At 48.4% G+C, this 22,108-nt stretch overlaps 1 protein-coding gene across 2 annotated transcripts in view; it reads left to right on the forward strand.

The window, feature by feature from the left end:
* LOC135391897 (ras-related protein Rap-1A-like) overlaps positions 1–22,108 on the forward strand; it is a 274,681-nt gene that overhangs the window by 154,760 nt on the left and 97,813 nt on the right. The gene's annotated exons all lie outside the window — the stretch shown is intronic.

Raw genomic sequence — 22,108 nt, forward strand, 5'->3', positions numbered from 1 at the left:
TGAACCATCCAAAGATTTATTCCAAACCAGAGAGCCCGAAGAAAACCATCCGCTTCCAACGGAAGCTTACAGCAAGAATGCGAACACAACAGGACGCGCAGCGCGTGAACAGTTCCGCAACTTTGTCGTCGTCACTATATTACAGATACCATAACCCAGTGGTGCCCAGAATGGTAGATGTTAATTAGTTCTCATCAAACTATCTATTGCCAGACTACAAAAAATATACGGGCATTTTTAAAACACATTGAAGTCCACGGTGTAAGCTATTGAAGAATGTTCGTTATAAATACTTGGCTGTCATGATTAGAAACGATCTAAAATTGCATAGCCATAATAAACACATGTGTTCTAGAGCTAGTAAACGAATTTGGATGTGGAAAATGAAATTTCGCTTTGGAGCAACGAAAGAAATCGCATATAAATCATTAGATCTTCCTTGGAATATATGTGTCAGCAGTGTGGAATCCATAAAATAGTACGCTGTCCGAAAATATGAAGAAAATACAACGGTCTACTGCACGGTTCGTACTGTCCAGGTGTAGAAGGGCTCCCTGGGTAACATCTACACGGTAACTACGTTTAAATATTAACAATGGTGGAATCTTTGTTTCATTTGGAAGGTGACTGCCTCGTGTATGGTCTCCGAAAATTTTAGGTTTAGTACTGCTAAAAAAAGCATCCCCAGAACTATCAATGGAGTAAACAGCTGATATCTAGGTATCGTTCATTGAAATCGTTATCTGTGAGATGAGAAAACGAAGCCTCCTGCAAACGATAGCAGTATACGTACGTACGCCATAAAGAAGGTACGTCATAAAGACTGGGAAAAATTATTGGATTCGCCAGGATTCACCAGCATACGCCTGCGAAAAACCAGACTAAAAATAAAATTTATTATACTGCATGAATGTTATATGATACGCGTATGTCATTTCAGACATTTTATTGCAATAAAAATGTCGTCGCAGTAAATTTACCGTCGCCGTTTTTAAACTAAATTTAGAATCGCTGTTTTCAGAGGTCGTAGAAAAATGTGTGCTTGTCATGGTGGGCCTGTTTCGAGTGGAGTGTGGTCTATTATAGTTCCTAAAACATTTCTACACGATGAACGTGAATGCGCGACTTGTACGAACAGCTGTCCATGGGAAAGATAATCTGTTAACCAGTTAATTATGAGTGTGTTGTCTATTAGCTTGCTAATCTTTAACATAATATTTTTGTGAGACACTCGGTCTAAAGCTCGATCGCGATAGATCAAGGAAGATAACGCCTACTTGACCACGAGAATTTAACTCACTAGAAAAATCGTGAATGGTTTCAATTGGTTAAGTCACTGTAGACAGCCCTTGCCTGAATCCATGTTGGATAGGGCTAAAAAAATTTGTCGTCCTCAAGAAACGATATCAAGTGTTTGTTGACAATATACTTTAACAGTTTTGCGCATGTTGGCAACAGTGATACAGGTCGATAATTAGAAATGTGAGTTACGTCTCCAGCCTTGTATAGGTCCCATAATGTAATGTCTCATAATGTATAGGTCCCTCAAAGTTTGGTTCCGGTTTTCATTCACTGCCATGTGCTATTTAGAGGACTATTAACGTTGAAAACATGGAAATTACTTGGATTGTGGTACAAATAATATTCACACAGTACAATAACTATGAAACACCAAATGCGCGGTGAATGCGATATGGATGAAGGCCCGGACGGTCAAAACCTGAGGACCCACATTATGGCGGGGAAATCTGCTAGCAACAGTGGCGCTCTCTCGCGGATGACGTCATGTGAATAAATCCTATACGTGAATACGACAGACGCATGGGATCCGCATCGGGTAATAGGAATGGTTATGGGAAGAAGTCCATTGCGAGGGTTGTCATTTGGTGCCAGTAAAGTTGAGAATATGGCGACAAGCTCTCAGTCACGTGCTGTTTTTCTCGCATGTACACTCTAAGAAAAAAAGGAGTAAAACGGGGAGTAATTGCAGCTTCCACTCCCCTAGTCTGCAATTACTCCCCATTTTAGTCCCCTAACCCCACATTTAGTCCCGACATTTACTCCCCAGGACTGCAAATTGTCACTAAACTTCGCGAATGGTCTCCTGAATGCGACAGTCTACGTAAATATGTGCCCTTGGTCAATTTGAACGACATAAGGGACATAAGGCTGTATAATTCAGACAATGTAGCAATGTTCCAGCCACACAGAGTAAGAAACAGTTAGCGCATCTTTCCTCGCAAATTGTGCCCTAGTATGGCGCAAGATTTTATATCACTCGATATATCACCGTTGACGGTTTGCTTCAAACTATTTTAATGCATGCGCACCAATTATGTATATGGGACTCTTACAACAGTGCGTGAAATGCGGTCTTCACTCTGTGACATTCCTTTACTCCCGTGCATTTGCTTCCGAAAGGGACTATTTTTTGTGGCAATGCAATTACTCCCCAAAAGGAGTAAAAGTACTCCTTTTTTTTTTTTCTTAGAGTGTAGTATCTCTCTTTATAGTAACCTGAATTCCAGAGGCTGAGTCAGCAAATTGGGCAAACGCAGCGTTTAGGCCTGACCAACGCCGGAGCAATAATCTCAAGCGCGGCAGTAGAGAAAAAGTCAGCGACAACGGCAAGGTGCAGCAGCACCGCCAGCACCATCGTCGCCTACCAGTTCTGGTTACGAATTCAACCGGATACGATTTCCATGTCAACGCGAACTGACAACTTTCATGCAGTGTCTATTTCGGCTACATATCGATATTGGTAATTTTACCCACGTTATCTGCCTCGGGGGTCGTGTTTCAGAAGAATCCATGAAGCATGATATCCTTCCAAACGACCCCGTGCAAGTTGCGTTATTTTTCTGCGCAACTTGCATAATCACCTACAGGATGTCTGCTGTGTATTGATCGCGACATCTATACCGATATTTTTTTTTATTTTCTTCTTTTGTCATTAATGGCGAGTACTAAGAACCGGTTGTCTTACAGAGCGGCATCGCGCTAATTGATTGTTCGATTAACAGATTGTTGGTTTCGTTTGGTCGAGTAAAAATAAAATGCACGAGAGGCTCGCATTCGTGAATTGAGCCGTTCCGCCTTGCAGATTTTGTACTTATATACATGTGCAAGTTAATTATGCTGTGAAAGAACGAACTCGCCCGCCAGGTAGCTCTCTTAGACCATTATGGGCAGAGCCGTATATTAAAAGGGAATCTGGCCATTAATGGGTCATGCCTATAACTGAAGCTCCACCCACTTTTTCAGCTTTCCGACCAATAGAGTTCTGAAATATGAAGCGCTATCAATCAACCTATCCTCACTCTTTGTCCCCGTATCCAACATGGGCAGCGCCATTTTGGGTGGCAAGTGGATTGGATGGGATTGAAATGGATACCTCACGCAATCTGCAAAACTAGTGGATTTTTTTTGCAAATTTGATGTTCGCCACCTAGGGAGCGTAAGGCACATCGGGAAGTGTCGTCTGCTTCCGTCGTTGTACCACTGCCGGCAGAACCACCTGCTGGGACAGATTCTGTCGTCGGTATGTTTTTTAAACAAACCTACATGAATAGTTTGAATATAAAAGGCAAGAGTGTTTATATCCATGAAATCCAGCAATTAAATATGAGCTTGTACAGCACAGCGCCGTTTTGTTATGGTTTCGTTGTGATCGCCGTGTTCACTAGGCCTAACACCGTCGAAAAAACGTATTTTCGGTTACATATCGATGGATGAGCATAAGTTGAAACTGATTTCCGAGAAACTTATATTAGGATGTACATTTGCAGCGTAAAACCAGGTTAGTCTGTGAAAATTTTTTGTCACGAAATCTCCGCTTCACTGTGTTTGTTTTCGTCGCTATTTTGGGTGGCAGTATGGTGTCATGACGACCGGGCCCCCTTGGTAAAAAGCAAACCCATCAGAGGAGCGAAACTGTGATTGACAGGTCGAGCCTCTTTTTGTGACTCCTCCCAATGGCCAGACTCCCTTTTAATATACGGCTCTGATTATGCGCCAGTACCCAGACGCCAACTTTGAAGAAAGCGTATCGTTACGCTCGGGGGGGGGGGGGGAGGACAAGCGATTGATAAGCATTGTGGTACGACGGGCAGTACAATCAGTATCTGAGGCTGAACAAGGCCGAATTGCTTCTCAAAACATGGCGTTCATTTACTATGCCCTTGCAAAGGAGCACTGAACTCCACATCGAGGCAGAGACACATTCTTTTTAACAACACTATCAGGTAATTGGAGTAAATTTATACGTAAGCGAAAAAAATACTATAAGCCAAAAAATCATGGTCTTAAAGGAGCAATGAGGTGACCTTTAACATCGCTCGAAATCCTGCCTCGTCTGTCAAGCTGTCCACCAGGAGTCGCCGTGCAAAATATTTTCGCTCTGCGGTGCGTTATAGCTGTGCAATCGAATTTACAAAAAGCGCTCGGAGAAAGCTGCCGCGGACGGACGACACTAGGCTCTCGTGACGTGGAGAACGCGCCCCGTGCCTTGTTTCTTTGTTGTTGTTTTTTTTCGCAGCTCACGCGACGTTTATGCACGCTTGCCGCTGTACTTCACTGGTCACGTGAGGGGAGTAGCATACGTCACGACGTCCTCTCGTTCTGCGACGCCCTCTTTTCACGAGGAGAAGGATTTCTCAAAGGTGTGCGGAACGAAGCCCTCGCGCTCGCTGTGTAGGTCACCTGCACTCATCGTTCTTTCGCAGGAACTCATTTTATTCGTTGGAGAACACTCTGCATCGAAAAACTAAAAAAAAAAAAATGTGTCACCTCAGTGCTCCTCTAAAGTGCTACTGGAACAGGACGCGGAGAGGTGCACAACACATAGCAACTAGATGATGCATACGTCTATCCATCCTGTTCCAGTAGCGCTTTAAGATCATGATCTCCTACCAATAGGCCTCGTTCTCCTCGTTGCTCAAGAAAAAAAAAAACGAAAGAAAGAAAATCAGAATATAAGATATAAGGCAGGACACAGAACGAAATAGAATGCACAGAATATGAGAATAAAATGAAGAAAGAAAGAAAAGACAGCGAAAGATTATACAAGAAACGCAGTATGATATCACGTGTTATCCGTTGTTTGAACACACGGGCCGAGTTATCTACATGCGACCCTATAATCACGACAACGTTTGTATAGCGGTCGTAGCCATCGCCTTCTGCCGCATACACAGATTGGATTGGATTGGATTGAAAATGAATGTGGAGAGATTGTGGTTACCTTGAATGTGGTTACCTTGAATGTGGAGCCACCTACTCCAGAACGCGTACAGTCGACTGCGCAACGACCATTCGCAAACACACCCCCTCGTAGCGACAGGCTTTTCGTGTCCGAAATCGCCTTCGGTGATACAGGAGTAGCCAGCCAGCTCCGCTGGGTTGACCTTTCCTTATATCCCTTAGCGAAGGAACGGACGAGTGCGAAAAGCAGGCGACACCTGTTTCTGTTTGTCTTTTTGTTTGATAGAAGAAATGTCCCTTAACACGCAACCGAAGTTTTACGTTCGGCAAGCGAACGAATTTAAACGAAGTACCGAAGTTATGCGAAACTAATACACCTGGCGACGTGCTACGGCGAGCGACGGCAGGAGTGTCGTGCGGAGAAACTTGACCTATCACCGCTGTACTTGGTCACGTCGCCCATGACGTCAGCCCGCACCGCATGGTAAGCCCATGATTAACCTACGCTCCTTTCTGCGTACCGTGTGCAAAACCAAATTAACTAGGCACTCAGGGCCACCCGTGTGCACCCGGGTTCAGCCTAAGAACACCACGAAATGTGGTATGTCAACCCTGACAGAGTTTCTCCGCGAGAGGAATTACACTGCAGCGCCACCGGGCGCCCCCTGGTGTTCTGTATTGGTGCACTATTTGTCGCGTCGTAGAGTGACACGGCCAACTATTGCAGCCGATAAGGACAAGTGTAGGGCACGTCTTAAACGTGCTACTCTTATGGTAAACACTACACGACTAAAGCAATATAACAAATAGATAGGCGAACGAGCCGAGGCGAGCTACATCTAGGGACAAACAGAACACGTGGAGCATCAAGGAGCCTAAGGGGACAAAGTAACAAGTCATTGACGAAAAAGCCAATGAGTGTTAGCCCCAGGGGTCTTACCCGGACCCTTCTGATTACCGGTCAGGGATGTTAGGGACTATACCAATGTGGCCTAAGGGTAGCACCCCTGACCAGTAATCAAGAGGTTCTAGGATCAACCCCCCCCCCCCCCCCCCCCGAGCGCTGGCGCTCGCAGTTTTTTTCGTGAATTAGTTGTTGAAGCGATAACAAGCACGCGGAGGAGTGGGCATATGTCGGCACAATTCCCTTAGAAGTCAGCCCAGGACGCACATTCCCCGGGACGTCAGTCGTGACGTTGCCCACCTCTGTGAGGCCGACAATGGCGAGCCCTTTCACCAGCACCACCACCAGCACCACCACCGGAGTAGTGGTTCGGAGGTGATTGTAACCATATATCTGGTTAAGTGTGTGTGCCTGTCTTGTATCCGTACTCAGCACTCTGGTTTTTATGGCTGTCAACTGTTTCCCAGCCCTGATTTTAAAGCTCTTCAACTTCATTTTCTTTCATACTTCGATTTTGTTTGTTTACGCAGCTTGCCTTGTCTTTAGGAGCGCTATCCACTACCACTTCCCTCTTATCATATAGTTACGTGAGTGACGAACACACCTCATCAGCATTTCCCAGATAATATGCCCTAGAAGACATGTACGAGTGATATGTGCATAAAAAGATACTCGTTCCCGAGTGTCGTTCTTTGATGGAGAGCCGACGACAAGTTTGCGGGCCTTCGTGACAGGGTAACGGTCGGAACAGGGCAAAGAGAGCCCTCCCCCCTGAGTGGCGGTTTGTTCCCGTGGGACAACATCTGATTGGAGGATCATCTAGTCAGGCACCAAAGAGGATATAAAGAACGCATCTAAAAAACAGAGATTCTATCGACGCCTGGATCGCGGCAACAGCATAACAGGAGCGTCACGGCGTTGACACTGACACGAGTGACGTGACCTCGTTTCGGCAGGCGTAGATTGGTCGACAACATCAAACGGTGGAGGCGCCGTCATGTGGCTGATCAAGGAAGCTTAGATGCGTGTGTTTCGATTGCAGTGTCTCATAGGTTGTCCCGAGGGATAGGTTCTTTGATGGGCTTCGACGTGACGCGGCAGTGTACTTCTTATCCTTTCTCTCTTTTCGTCTCTCTCTCTCTCTCTCTCGTTTGGGCTGCATTGCAGGGCTGGGGAGGATTTGAGCTTGTTTATTTTTCTGGTCCTCATTTTTGAAGAGTTGGGTGGGGTGTTGGACTGGTGCGCGGTTTATTGGCAGGGAAGGATAACGGGCGTATTTTCGTTGCCGTTTCCATTTTCGTTACTGCAATATTTTCGTTTCCGTTATCCGTTTCTGATACCGGCCTTTCAATTTCGTTTCCGTAGCGTTTCCGTTACGGTTTCCGGTAATGGAACGGCTGTTACAGAGCTGCGGGAGGACAGCCCGTCCGGCTCTATTAGCACTCTGTTTTGCCCAAGTGCTGCTTCGGTGTCACGCGTACACACTACACAATTAATTTTGCGTCGTTGGGAATGCGCACAGCTTGCAAGTCTTAAAATAAATAATGCAGGAACATGTCTTTGGTCACTCGGAGTCCAGCAACTCAAGATGGGCATAACCTTCATCCAATGTCGCATTCATAAGCGGACGCTCTCAGTAGTAAATAATACTGTCATGGCCACGGTGAAATGAAAAATAGTACAAAATAAGAAACTAAAAATTGTAGGTTCTCATCCTCGTGCTATAGTCATGTGTTGATGTCATGGAGTTACGAGGACTGGGACGAGGTAAACGACGGATGCACCCTCGAGATCCAATATTGTTCCTTCTTTCCATGCTCTCGTGTACTATGTAGAGCATTACAGGGAATGGAGTCATCAAAATACAGAAACCAAAACGAAAAGTCACTCAAATGCCATCGCACGACAGGAATAGCCATTACCCGAATTCGATACCGGACGATAATTTTCGTTTCCGTTTCCGTTTCCGGCAGTGGAGGACCGTGGTATGCGTTTCCGTTTCTGTTATCGTTACCATCTCCAATTTCGGTAATATAGCGTTTCTGTTTCCGTTACCATTACCGTTACCCTTCCCTGGTTTTTCGTACTCCAGTGTAGAGTTCCTTGATTGATTGGTTGGTATTTGCGAGTTTTAAGCAGGAAATGGTAACAGCAATGATTGGCTGGCTGGTTTAAAGAAAGACAAATATACCGGATATAGAGCCGGAACTAAATCTGGTAAGGCAAACGGAAACGCATATCACGTTCCTCCTCTACCGGAAACAGGAACTGGAAAGAAAATATTATCGGGTAATGGTCTATTGCTGTTATGCGCTAATATGTGTGACTTCTTAATTTATATTTTCTTCGAGGATTCAATTGCCTTTAACACATGCCCTGAATAGGACGCAAGAGCATGGGACGCGAAACTTCCAGGATGCGTCCTTCGCTCCCTCGTCTCAACTGATGTTGCATATGCGCCCAAAGACATAGGTTTAGACAACGGACTCCACGACACAGCACGAAGAGGCAAGTCAAGGATCTCTTTCATTTCACCTCGGCATGTGGCCAGTATCGTCTGATGGTAGGTCCATTCTTTTCGCTTGCACCGCCCGCACCAGATCTGAACTGGGTTATTTGCGTGCTGCACTTTCCCGTTGAAAAGGAAGGCATTACTAATGAAGTTCCTTTCAGCTGGAAAGTGCAGCTCCCGAAAACCCGTCTTGCGTGGAGTCCAAGCTAGTGCAGTCCAGTGCAAGTGAAAAGAATGCGCTTACTGATGGCGTCCGCATGTAGAGGCAATCTCGGAAGAACGTCTGGTTAAGAGTATCTAGAGTTGGTGGACTCAGAGGTTCCACGGGGCATTCTAGAGGATTAAGGCGCGTTTCTTCAGAATTTCCACAAATCCCGCGAGGTGTACGGGTCCCACCGAAGCGAAATTACCAGTAGCTCAACAGCTTTAAACTTACGTCGCAGGAACGTAATTAAGAAAACGTCTAGAGCCTCGTGGCATTTTTTCAGATACAAACCCAGTGTCCTCCAGAATCGCAATCACGCAAGTGGTTCTCTCCAGCTGACTGATAACCGAGTCAGGGGGAAGGCGGCATGACGCTCGGGGTGCTGCGCGTCCTGGGCCGACTTCACAGGGAGCAATGCCGACATTTGCCCCTCCAGAGGAAAAGCACCCAGACAACAGAGCCGGTGGTCAGAATTCGGACCACTGCTTATTTCCACTCTGGGCGGGGAAGACGACCTTCTCCGTGTATTCACACGAGCGACATCCTCATGAAATATTCTAGTGGAAGAAAAAAAGAAAACGCTGCTCCCACAGCCGAAGTTTCGTCACGTGTTACGTGGAGCATTCACACGGTGCGGAATATCGGGAGTGGCGTACTGCGCATTTAGCAGACGACACCTAGCAGACGACACCGTCAGCGTCTTTTCCTGTCGTCTGCTATGGAGTATCTTGTGGCTGTGTAGCAGGATATTCCAAACGGTTAGCAGAGTACATGAAGACACGTGACACGTGAAGCCAGTGAGCGCAAGCGTCTCACGTGACAGCAGAAAGCTATGACGCTTTTCGCATCTTCCGCTTCTGGGGGAATGTCGTTCGTGTGTATACACGGTCTAAGGCACCAAGTCATGAAAGAGCTGTTCTCTTTTTTTTTTCTTTATTTGAGCTTCGAAACTAATTTTGATGTGGATTATGACATGCATTATGGACGCCCGTTATGGGCACGTGCTCCTTCCTGCTGTCCTTCCTCCATATGTTCACGGCTGCGCACCTGCATCAAGATGGGAGAAAAGAAATCTTCAACTGAAAGAACTTCGCATTCTTTATTGTCTGGTAAGTTACCGCTCGCAAGAAGAAAACGCACTTTTCGAAGCTCTCTTTTCGGTGAGCTCTCACGAAGTAACGGGAGAAGAACTGTTCTCGCAATTTAACGCCATGCATCAAAGCAAGCAACGAATGACGCAACACAAATATCACGGAACACGCTGACAAATGGTCTTCTTCGCACTGGGCCGTGAAAACGACGTCAGATCGAATAGTACCTTCAGTGCATGCAGGCCGGGCCTTTGAAGCGAGAGGATGCAACTATGCATAGACTCCCTTCCTTCTTCTTCTTCCTCTTTTTTTTTTATTATGCTTCTTTCTTCCTGAGTTATTTGCTCCGTTTTAGACGTGCATGACGGGATATTGAGAATTTTCTGCTCCGAGAAGGTTGTGCTAAAACGCGAAGGGGGAAAAAAGTAGGGAAGAAAAATATGGAACTGCCGAAAATATGTATTAAATTGTTCCTGATAAGAACTGTATATTATACTTCCTTACCCCGAGGACCCCTGCGAGGGAAACACAACGGTGAATGAAGGAGAGTCTTTGTCTTTCTTTTTCTCTTTGTGGGTGTACAACAAATACAAAATGGATGTCAAACAAAGAAGCGAAATAAAGAGATGGGGAATATGGGAATTGTGGGCATGATGACAGGGCTATATGGAAAGCATGGCTCTGTCTTTGAGATAGAAACAAAAAGGGCATCTGAGCTGAAGCACTTAGATACTAGTTTTTATTTCGGTCCCGCCATTGGATGGTTAAGGTTCTCGAATGAGATGTGCATCGTGCTCGTTACAGTGAGGGGTCCGGAACCGGAGATCTACCCGGATTAAGCGGATATAAGATAGAAATAAACTTGCGTTCCCGAAAATCTTGAAATTGGAATGTGCTAACAAGCGAGGGAAAGGAGAGGGACAGCAACCTTGATGGTTATGATGATGATGATGATTGGGGTGTTTCGTCGCGAATCCCATGAAGGATAGTAAATAGTGTAAACAGTGCTGTGGAATGTAATTGTTTAGAGTGTGTTACGTCGCGCTCTGTCGCTGTTGCGCCCACGTCCAGGCTTTCGTCGTCATGGACCTTCTCCACCAGCCTGCCTGTGTGGATTCGGTAACATCTCATTACGGACAAAGTCTCATTACGGACAAAGTCTCATTACGGACAAAGTCTCATTACGGACAAAGTCTCATTACGGACAAAGTCTCATTACGGACAAAGTCTCATTACGGACAGAGTCCCATTACGGACAGAGTCCCATTACGGACAGAGTCCCGTTACGGACAGAGTCCCGTTACGGACAGAGTCCCGTTACGGACAGTCGCGTTACGGACAACGTCTCGTTACGGCGGATAATCCTTTAATCCCCAACTGTCTCATTACGCCCAAAATCTCAGGATTATAGGCCGTAATGAGACTTACTGAAGTTTCCCATAACACGTAGAAATCTCAGAATAACTAGAAACCAAGCCAGCGAAGAGGAACGTCTCAACATGTGAGCCGCCATGATCGATACGGTAGGCCTAGCGTGATACGAACGGTGGCACTTAAAAGTTCCCTGCGTTGTTGTTTCATGTTGCAGAACAAGGTTTAAACCGTACGACACTCGTTCCATAGAGAATCCAAGCGCACAGGTGATGACAGACAAAACAAACACGCTTCGCACACGGCATGGCACGCGGAGCAGAGCGGAAGCGACTTGCATTGGATTGAATGCCATTGCGCCGAACGTGCCTGGTCTTCACACGTGGAAGGGCTGTGGCGGAATCCGGCCCAATCCAAAATATCTATCATGGCGCCTCACGGACTTGGACATTGGGAGAGGGTCTTGCCTCGGTACGGTACGTTGCCTTTGCTCTCCCCCATCACTCTCTCTCTCTCCCAGCTTTCCTTCTAGCCTTTCTAATTATGATTTCTATGCCATAACAAGTGGGATGGCGAAAACAAAACTGGGAGACAGGCAAAACAACGTGGGAACAAACACATTCGTACACAATTCCTTACTCGAGTGCGCTTATTCAGTGGTTATAAATAGTGATGTCGTGTGGTTGAACGCGGCATATCATCTTACGAAGCTGCCGAGAATTCTCCTTCGTTATCCCTGTTTCGTGAATTTCGAGATCGGGGATTTCACAACCGGGGATATATAGAGATCCTCCCCGTTGCGGTGGCGACTGAACGATGTCGGCTGCTTACAGTAACGAGAGCTGCGCATAGCTTTATGAAATTCTGTCCGCGTAGTTAAGGACTGTTCTCATAACGCGAACAATTCATTTTCTCGCCGGCTCCCCCCGCGCCTTCTATGATCAATAGCAATAACACACAGCAATCTGCAACGAGATACCCCGACTTAATGACATTTCCCTATCGGTCTTTCCTTTTTCCTGAATTCTTTTTATATTTGACTGTTCGTGACGTAATTCCATCTCGAGAGAATCGCTGTGGGGTGTCTCTCTTCCTCTTTCTCTTGTAAAAAAAAGGAAAACGAAAAGAAATATGGCAAGATTTTAATCTCATACTGTCCATTACTGTACAATTTGCAATTTCATATTCGGCGATGGGAATTTAATAATCGCGGGATCCTGTTTTCTCCGGCTGGATTCCGGCTGGCTTCTCAAATGGATTCAGGGTTAGGTGCTGCTGCCGTCTGGATCGTATTCTATGTAATGTGCGCTTTAGTGCCTGTTATTTCTTTCCGTTTCACGGTATCTCGAGGCATCCAGGAAGCATGTGTGTGTGTGTGTGTGTTTCTCCTTCTTAATATATTTCTCGCTTCAAAGTGGCGTACGGTCCCTAACAACGCGATGTCTGAAGGGTGTCGACTATGGGACGCATGAAATGAAAGGTCTCTTCGATTTGGCTGGCTGCACCAATTCATGCAGCCCAGCACTTTCGCACTCCTTTTTGTAGCGTAACGCACTCCCCGTGCACTTTCCTCTTTGGTTTGAAAAAGTGCGCGCCTAGTTTTCGACGAGGTCACGGCCAGCCCGCACTCAGTGGATAGGAAGTGCAGCAAGTGTGCGAAGACGCCGTGCAGACGATAATGCGGGTCCGCGTCGGCGACACAGGAGAGGGCACACAGCACGAGCACAAGAAGCGGGACGATAGCGACGACGCGGACAGTGGGCGACGCTGCAGAGTCCGTACTTGTTCACTCGTTTTGGAAGCAACCGCGGAGGGCGCTAGTGTCGAAACTGAACTTTCACTGTCTGAATCGGCGCTGCAGGCTCGCAGCACCATCGCGGACATTTTCGGAACTATGCAGCTATGTAGTGGGGCCAAACCGAAGATACCTCAATAGAACGTTTTCTTTTTCCTGTTTATCTTTCTTTTTTTCCGTACGCACGTTTGTTTATGTCTTGTTTACTTATCCGTTCTGCATGCTCTACCACTGTTACGCGTAGTTTGGCGGGCCAAAAGAAGCACAGCAGATGCAAATCTCTTGCCCTATTCAAATACGACGTAAAAAGCTGTCATTCACAATACGAAACGAAACGAAATAGAAAGCAAACATTGCATTCAATGCCTCGACTGCAAAAAGGGATAAGAGCACAATACAAAAAAGCCAGCGTAGAAAGCAAAAACCCATTTCTCTATATTATTTGTTGCCTTGCTTCTAAGGACAAAAAGTTTATACGTTTTTTCGCAACTCAGGTTTTACCCTTTTAAGCCGGCCGTACATTTGCACGTAGCTCACCTTACGTATTGATGATTTAGGCATTGTGTACATATCCGTGAATAAAACATCTCGTGTACATTGCTGCTCTTCATTGCTCGCATCTACATTTATAATTGATGGACGTGCGCCGACTTCACTTTTATCTCCGGCTTTTCTTTTTCTTTCTTTTTTTTTCCGGCGACAGCGTTTCGGGCCGTAACGCGTGACCTATCGTACAGGTGTCGACAAAAGTTTACGGAACACGCGAGCCGCGTATTTTTTCTTCGGTGCGACACCCTAGCAGCCGGCGGAAGCGGGTGAGTTCACTGCTTCGGAGGGGTGGAAGCGTGCGCTGTCAGAGACACACAGTGGTAGTTCCCTTGTCGCTTGGCTGTGTGAGCTGGGAGCTACCGCTATGTGCCGCTAACAGCGCGCCCTTCCACCCCTCGGAAATAGTGAACTCACCCGCTTCCGTCAACCGCTAGGGTGTCGCACCGAGGAAAAAATACGCCGCTCGCGTGTTCCGTAAACTTTTGTCCCAACTTGTACGTCGCCACTCTCTCACCAGCGTCATTGCTGAGCGGACAGAAGAAGCCGCTCGTTAGTTGTAGCTCCAAGGTCGCGCTGCGAGGTGGTGGGTTCGAACCCTACCACCGGTTGCGCTGTCCGAGGTATTCTCTGGATTTTCGCACAGAGACTTCGGCACGCTTCCCCCTGTCTCACAACCCTTCTTTCCTTCCGTGTCGTCTCTCCATCTGTCCACGTCTGCACAAATGTAAAGGTGTTCTCGGTTACTCAAGATGAAGTACGGTATTTCTTCCGCTCGGTAAAAAAAATGCAGAGTCAGCAGTATGTGGAAACTTAGGTCGATGAATCTACGAAGTGCGTAAGAATAGACCTCTTCCTGTTTGTAAACAAATGACGCCATAGTGTTGGACAGCGCCACCAATTTGGTAGACTCTAACTACGCTCGAAGATAAGGGCGAACAAGGCCGCGCCCAAAAGCCACGGTCTTGAGGGGATTACGATGGTCCCTGAAAAGGACGCGACCTTCGGTCCTACTTTTCTTTCAATAGGAGGCAACGAACAAATGCCCATGCGTGGAACCCAGCTCTCCCCTTCCGATTAGTTTCGGTTTCAGCCTGCCTACCAACGTCATAATGGCGTTTCTCGCGTAGAGGTCCATTGTGTAAGAAAAAAAAACATCAGGTTCCAGGTACGTTTCGGTAAATTATAAAATATTCGAAACCACCCGTTCCTATATCATCGTCAATATACGCTCCTGCGCCACTTTCTTGAGCTGTCCAGGAGTTGTTGGGGCTTTGCAAATAACTCTGGGAGGCGTACTTATTAAGGGTTGTACCACAAGAACGCATATTATGCTCCGAAATTGTTAATTACCATAAAAAATTTTTAGGCTCTTACGAAACTACCCAAACTCGTGCACATGCGACGCTTTCGGAGGAGCATGGAGGACACATCGAAACATATATTTTCTTTACCGCGTGACATGGACATAGCACCGTCATGAACTGTCGTCACGTAAAATATTTCCGTCTAGGGAGTGCGAATTCCTTGAGAAAGTTGGCTTGCAAGAATGCACGATGAAGCGGCGACCTAGCTCAGCTAACACCTGGCCTGTGGTGAAGTGAGGTCGGTCGAGACCCGGGACGGCCGCCGCAAATTATGCACAACTGCGACCGGAAAGAAAGAGAGGAAAGAATGCGCGCGGACTCGCTATTGGGTGGATGACGTGACGTCATAGACGGACAACCAATAAGGAATGAGCTTTTCTAACCCGCAAGGTTGAAAGCTCTGTTACACACCAGGATTGCGCGCTGCGCTCATATTTTTGTGCGTTATTTTTTGTATATATTTTTTGTGCGCATACGTGTCCCAGGATTTGTAATCCTAATTTCTACTATTTCTGGCTTTTTTTCTTTGTTGAGTTCTTCCACGCTCCTTCAACAGGTGGTATAAACCTATCGAAATGTTAAGATGGCTGAGTTTCTTTTTTGCTCTCATTTACGATTTTTCTGCAACGAACTCGACCAAGTAGCAATTTTTACACATATTTTTGTCGCATATTACATCCTTCAACGTATAGTTGTAGCTTTTTCAAATCCACATTACTTTTTCTATTACTGAGTATTACTTTTAATGCGACATCATTATTGCGCTACCATCCTCAGAAATCCCTGTGATCTGCGCTGAAAACCCAGCTCGGACGATAGATGGCACCACTGGAACTGTGGGTGCAGAGCGTTTATGTCAGGGTATTCAACGTGACTCCTCTCATAGCACCGGTCGTGTTTGCTAGGTGAGGTTATCACGAGGCAGGTGCGGGCATTGGAATGCTACGTTATAGCACACATAAAATGGCATAGATGCAGGCAAGATGGTGGATAAACTCCATAGTAGACAAGCCTGAGCATTGGCGTTGTATTACCATCATACTTAAAGCCTGAGTCTGAGCAAACAGGCACACACACGAGGAACACACACACACACAAGACTCAGGCTTCAAGTATGATGGAGTTCCTTAACTAGCTAGCGTGCGTCGTACGAGCGTCGTACGCGTGCGTGCGAGGATAACCGTCGTTGTGAAGTGGAACAGCCTTTCGCCCTTAGGCTTTTTCAGAGCCGTTGAAAAAGAAATCGAACCATCACGGACCTCCCGCCGAAATCTGGACGGGAGGTCCAACGTCTCTATGACACTTACCACAGGTCAACAGGTCCCCGTCAGCCCTGCCAAACGCCAACGGGTAGGGAGCCCTTCTTCTGGTGATCCCAACATTCCACAGATCGTGAATGTTCCCGATAACACCATGGACACTTCGGCACCGCCAGCTCCTCAGCAGACAGATGCGATGAACGATAGCAACCTTGCCACTTCACTTCATGACCCGTTCACCACTGTCACCTACAAGAAGAACCGAGCCGGCGGTATTCCCATACTGTTTCGACCAGCAACTACTGACTACTCCTTCTGGAAGGTGAATCCTAATGCGGTCGCTAGTGAGATACGCCTGCTAACCCAACAACAGGTTATGCACCACCGTTTCCACCGAGATGGTTCTCTCTTCGTCTCCGTACGGTCCGAAGCAGCCGCCCGCAACCTTTTGTCTGCTAAGTGCTTAGCTGGCATTCCGGTGATACCATCCATACCCCAATCGTACGCCAGAAATATGGGCAAGATATATGATGTTCCAAGAGAGTATTCGAACGACGACCTCGTGCTCTATCTTAAAGACGCAGGGGTTTTATCAGCACGGCGACAGGTTCGGCATTCCCTAGCAGAAGATGGCAGTGATGTGTTCACCCCGTTACGGAGCGTTATCCTGACCTTTGAACCTACAATCCGTCTTCCTCCCCGAATTGCCCTTGGGTTTCAGACCTTCACAGTCCAAGAGTATATAGAAGGCCCCATACAGTGTTATAACTGCCAACGATTTGGCCATATTGCACGAAATTGCCGAGGTTCTACACGGTGTGGCATCTGCGCCGGACCTCACCGGAGATCAGACTGCAACAATAAAAGAGAGCCAAAGTGTGCTAACTGCAAATCCAGCCATCCCGCATCATTTTCTTTATGTCCTGTCAAGACCGCCGCCACCAAGAGGCACCAAGACCGAACCCTACGACTTCCGTCTGATGCTCCTAGGGATGCTAGTGCCACACTCCCGTCTCGTACAAATGCACAAGAATTTCCTGCACTACCTCCTCGATCTGCACCAGGTAAACGAGGGTCGCTGAACACAGTCGCGGCTACGCCTCTCACAAGCGCACCGCCTCCTCGTCCATCAAGACAGATTACAAACACTTACGCCAGTGTGACGGAACCAGCACCCTCATCAGCCCCCCAATATATGCCTCCTCTGGGACTCTTCTCAGCGGTACTCGCTGCCCTTAAGGCCATTGTCTCTGCTTTTCCTGGTGCGTCTCAACTGCCCGAGGTTCAAGCGCTTCTGGCACTGGAAGCATTATCTTCGCATCAGCATGACGGAATTGTATAAAAAAGCCCTGGCCATGCAGTGGAATCCTCGAAGCCTGCGTAACAAGCTCCCAGATTTTAAATCACATCTCCAACAGTACAAGTTCCCTTTCATAGCTATATGCGAACACGGCATGGATTGTACACATCGTGTTAGTGGATACACAATCTATCGCTCTCATCATTCACCTGAGAGTAGAGTAGCGCTATACGTTCGCAATGACCTCGTTGCTGCACCCATCGGCTCAGTTTGTCATCGCTCTTATGATTACGTCACATGCAGGATCCGCCTTGGCCCCATGCTGTTAACGGTCGTCAGTATCTATATCCGTCCCGCGGTACAGGTCCCGTGGAGTGACCTTGACCGCTTACTTGGTTCTCTGGAAGCCCCGGCGCTTGTGCTAGGGGACTTCAATGCACATCACTCGGCCTGGGGAAGCCGAAGGACGGACAGTAGGGGAAGGAGGTTGTTAGAGGCAATGGAGAATAATAACATGTGCCTGCTGAACAACCGCGAGCCCACTTACATGCGATCCCCACGGTCACTTGATGTATTGGACCTCTCGTGGTCCTCAACCGACATGATCCGCCACTTGTCGTGCGCTACGGACGTCGACACTAGAGGTAGCGATCATTTTCCTCTATATATTTCGCACGACAGACTGCCCCTCTCAGCCACTGCTGGACTGATTTCTTTCACAAACTGGAGACGTTTTCGTGAGGGCCTCAGAACATCTGTGCACACCGGTATGTCCCCAGAGGCTCTCTCTCAAGCAATTACCCGCGGTATTCAGGACGCGGTGGTCATGTCTAAAAGGGTAACAGGCCATATCGGCCATTCCCCCGCTATTAATCACCTTAGAGCATTACGTCGCCGAGCAGAAAGAACGGCTCGTCGGACAGGGCAACTTACGGACATTGTGGAATACCGCCGGATGAAAGCTAAAGTAACACGAGAACTTAAAAACGAGGATAGGAAGCGTTGGCGTAACTTTTGCCACCACCTTTCACCGTTCGATCCGGCCACGAAGATCTGGCGGACAATCCGCTCTCTGAAGGAGGCGCCCCCTCAAAAGAATCCTCTCGCGGCCTTGGCTCTCGTTCAGCGTGTAGACGAGAACACGCTTGCGACGGACTTCTGTGTGGTACTAACGACTCCGGCGGCTGCCTCGACCACGCCCCTACACCGCAGTTTTGTCCACAGTTTGACGGCTGAACTTCACCACGACTGGCCCCGTCCCCCGGAAGTTATGGACCGCGACTTCACACTAATCGAGCTAAAGGCAGCGTTGAAGATTGTGAACGCCAGCTCGTCCCCTGGGCCCGATAAAATCACCTATGCCGCCCTACGAAACCTTGACGGGCGGTCACTCCAAGCTCTCCTTCATGTCTATAACACGTCTTGGCAACAAGGATCTTTACCACATACATGGAAGCAGGCCTTGGTTGTTCCCATCCTGAAACCAGGCAAGCCCCCAAATGCCCTATCCTCCTTTCGTCCGGTGAGCCTGACAAGCTGTATGGGGAAACTGATGGAGAGAATGGTTCTGCATCGCCTCGACTGGTGGCTCGAAAAACGACGTGCGTTCCCTCACGAAATGGCTGGATTTCGTCGCCACCGAAGCTCCATGGATCCAGTTCTCGACCTAGTCTCTACAGTTCAACATGCTCGAGCCCATCGACGGATCGTCCGATCGGTCTTCCTCGACATCAAGCGCGCCTATGATACCGTCTCGCACATTTGTGTGCTACATGCCTTGCGCTCGTTTGGAGTATCCGGTCGGCTCTTCATCTGGCTCCAAGACTTCCTTACGGACCGAACTGTCGCTGTCCGTACGTCCCAAGGCCAAAGCCCTCAGCATCCTGTTCCCCAAGGAGTCCCCCAAGGAAGCATTCTCAGCCCGACACTGTTTAACGTGGTGATGGCCGGCCTACAATCAGTAATTCCTCGCAAAGTGTCGTTCTCCGTGTATGCAGATGACGTCGCCCTTTGGACAGTAGGAAAATCACGCCCGGCTCTCCAGCGCCGCCTGCAGCTCGCTTTAAACAATATCCATACGTACCTGACGCACCTCGGGATGGACCTTTCACCCGAAAAGTGTGTCGAGCTCCCTTTCACGCGTAAAGCTATGGCCAATTTCCCACTTTGGCTTGGCTCAAAGAAGCTAGAACCAGTACGCTTTCACCGCTTCCTTGGCGTGGTAATCGACTCGGACTTGCGCTGGGCTCGGCACATTAAACACCTTGAAACTAAAGTGCAGCGATGGCTCCCCGCAATCCAACATCTTTCTGGCCCAGGATGGGGCTGTGATCAGCGTTCCCTGCTCGCGGTTCACGCGGCATTGGTGAGGGCAACTGTGCTTTACAGCCTTCCTATTCTGCACAGGATATCAACAACTTCATTAAATACGCTTCGGTCCCTGTTTGCTCGAAGCCTTCGTCGATGCCTCGGAGTTCCCAGAATGGCTGAAACACGACAAGTACTGGCTGAAGCTGGTGAGCTCCCGCTTGAAGTTCTCCGTGAACGGGAAACGGCTCGGCACTACCTCCGTTTGCGTGCTCACATTCCCCGCCACCCGCTACTCAGGAAAATTCGATACCGCCCTGGAAGCGACTTCTATCGAGTAGCGCAGAGGACACGCCAGACTCTCACTGGCTTCATAACTAAGGACACTATACCGCCGGAAGCCCCCTGGTCTCTCCCGGTACCGCCCACGTTTGTACGCCTCCCAAACCTTCTGCAAAGAAGAGATCAGGTCCCCCCTCAAGTCCTCCGAGCCCATTTTCATGCTCTGGTAGACGAGAAGTTTTCTACGTTTACGGCAGCATATACTGATGGCGCATCCCGAAACAACAAGTCCGCCTCAGCCTTCGTCATTCCATCCGAAGGCGTCGTGCACGGAAGACGCCTTTCACATCCAACCTCCTCCACAGCTGCGGAACTCTATGCCATCCTTTTCTTTCTACAACACATCGCTGATTTTCCACCCCGGGAATGGGCAGTCTTTACAGACTCCAAATCTGCACTTCAAGCAATTGAAACTTCCGGCATACGAGGCCCATCCGCACCCCTAGTCACCGACGTGTTAATGGCTTACCACACTATCTACGCCGCAGGCCACAGGCTAGTTCTCCAGTGGGTTCCAGCCCATTGTGGTGTCGTGGGGAACGAGCAGGCCGACAGCGCCGCAGAAGCAGCACTCTCGTCTCGGAACCGGACCCGTATTGTTCTGCTCAGAGGAGACCGCCGTTCAATTCTGCGACGTCTAGTGACACCCCTGGCTTCCCGCCAACGGACAACCGACATTCTTCCCCCCTCTATGTTGAACAGAGTTGATCCCATGCTCGCTTTCCGCATGCGACGAAACACATCTCGTCAGGATGCTGCATTAATCCACCGCATGCGCCTCGATGTGGCCTTTACAGCTCAGTGGCGTTACCGCTTGAGACAAATTGATTCTCCCACCTGTTGCCACTGTGGTGCTCTTGAGGATCTGGAGCACATTCTTCTTCATTGCCCTCACTACGAACCTTCCCGAATGACACTCTCCGAGTCTCTTCGTCAGCTGGACTCTCGCCCTTTCTCCCTACCGAAATTGCTTGGTCCCTGGCCCAATCCAGCCCAGCAACGCTCTGCGCTCAAAGCTCTTCTGACATTTCTGGACACCATCGGACTTCGATCGTTATTGTAAAGGGGCTCGTTATTTTATTCCCCCCATTCCACCAAGCACTGGGGTAGAGTATCGCCTGTTGCGATGAAACTCCCCACTCTCCAAGGCCGAAAATAAAGTTGTTGTTGTTGTTAGCGTGCGTATATGCCATCCTATCTGTTAAGCGTTATATTACATCTTGCAAGCGAGGCTGCCAAGGCGGGAGAGCGACGTCTTGCTTCGTCCTTCACACGGCCCTACACAACGCTGACGCAAGACAGCATCCGCAGCCAAACGAGCCTTTCGGGCTTGCTCCGATTCAGCTTGGCAGCGCCGTCTCACAGCCTGAAGATCAATTCACAATACCGCGTTTACGGCTGCGCACAGCGTCTTACGTGTACCTTCGTTCCATCCGGAAGGATGTTCCGTTGCAATGATTCGCTGTCAGCGTGCGTAACATACAAGCGCAACCGTAACCGCAGCTATGTGAATCGGCCTTCAGCCTTCTTTCGCCGCCGCTCCTCCGCGCAGCTTTCATAAAGCATGGCGCTCCCACGCAGACAAGTCTGAACCTGTCGACCACCAGCGCTGCACTGCCGACGCGTCGCGTCGCGTCGCGCGTCGCACTCTCCATGCGCATCTCCTTCCTTCCTTCCTTCCTTCCTTCCTTCCTTCTCCACTCACCGCGCATGCGCGCCTCACGTGGCTGCAGACCGAGACAGACCACGCCGCGATTCTTTCGTAGCGGGGACTCTATGCAGTAGTCGCATGACGTTCACGGGTCCCGCGCAGGAGAGAGAGAGAGAGAGAGAGAGAGAAATACATGATGACGATGATATGGGGATGACTTCCCGCGCAGGAAGCTCGTTTATGACTCCCTAAAAGC

Source organism: Ornithodoros turicata, chromosome 4, assembly GCF_037126465.1.
Source record: "Ornithodoros turicata isolate Travis chromosome 4, ASM3712646v1, whole genome shotgun sequence".
NCBI lineage: Eukaryota > Metazoa > Arthropoda > Arachnida > Ixodida > Argasidae > Ornithodoros > Ornithodoros turicata.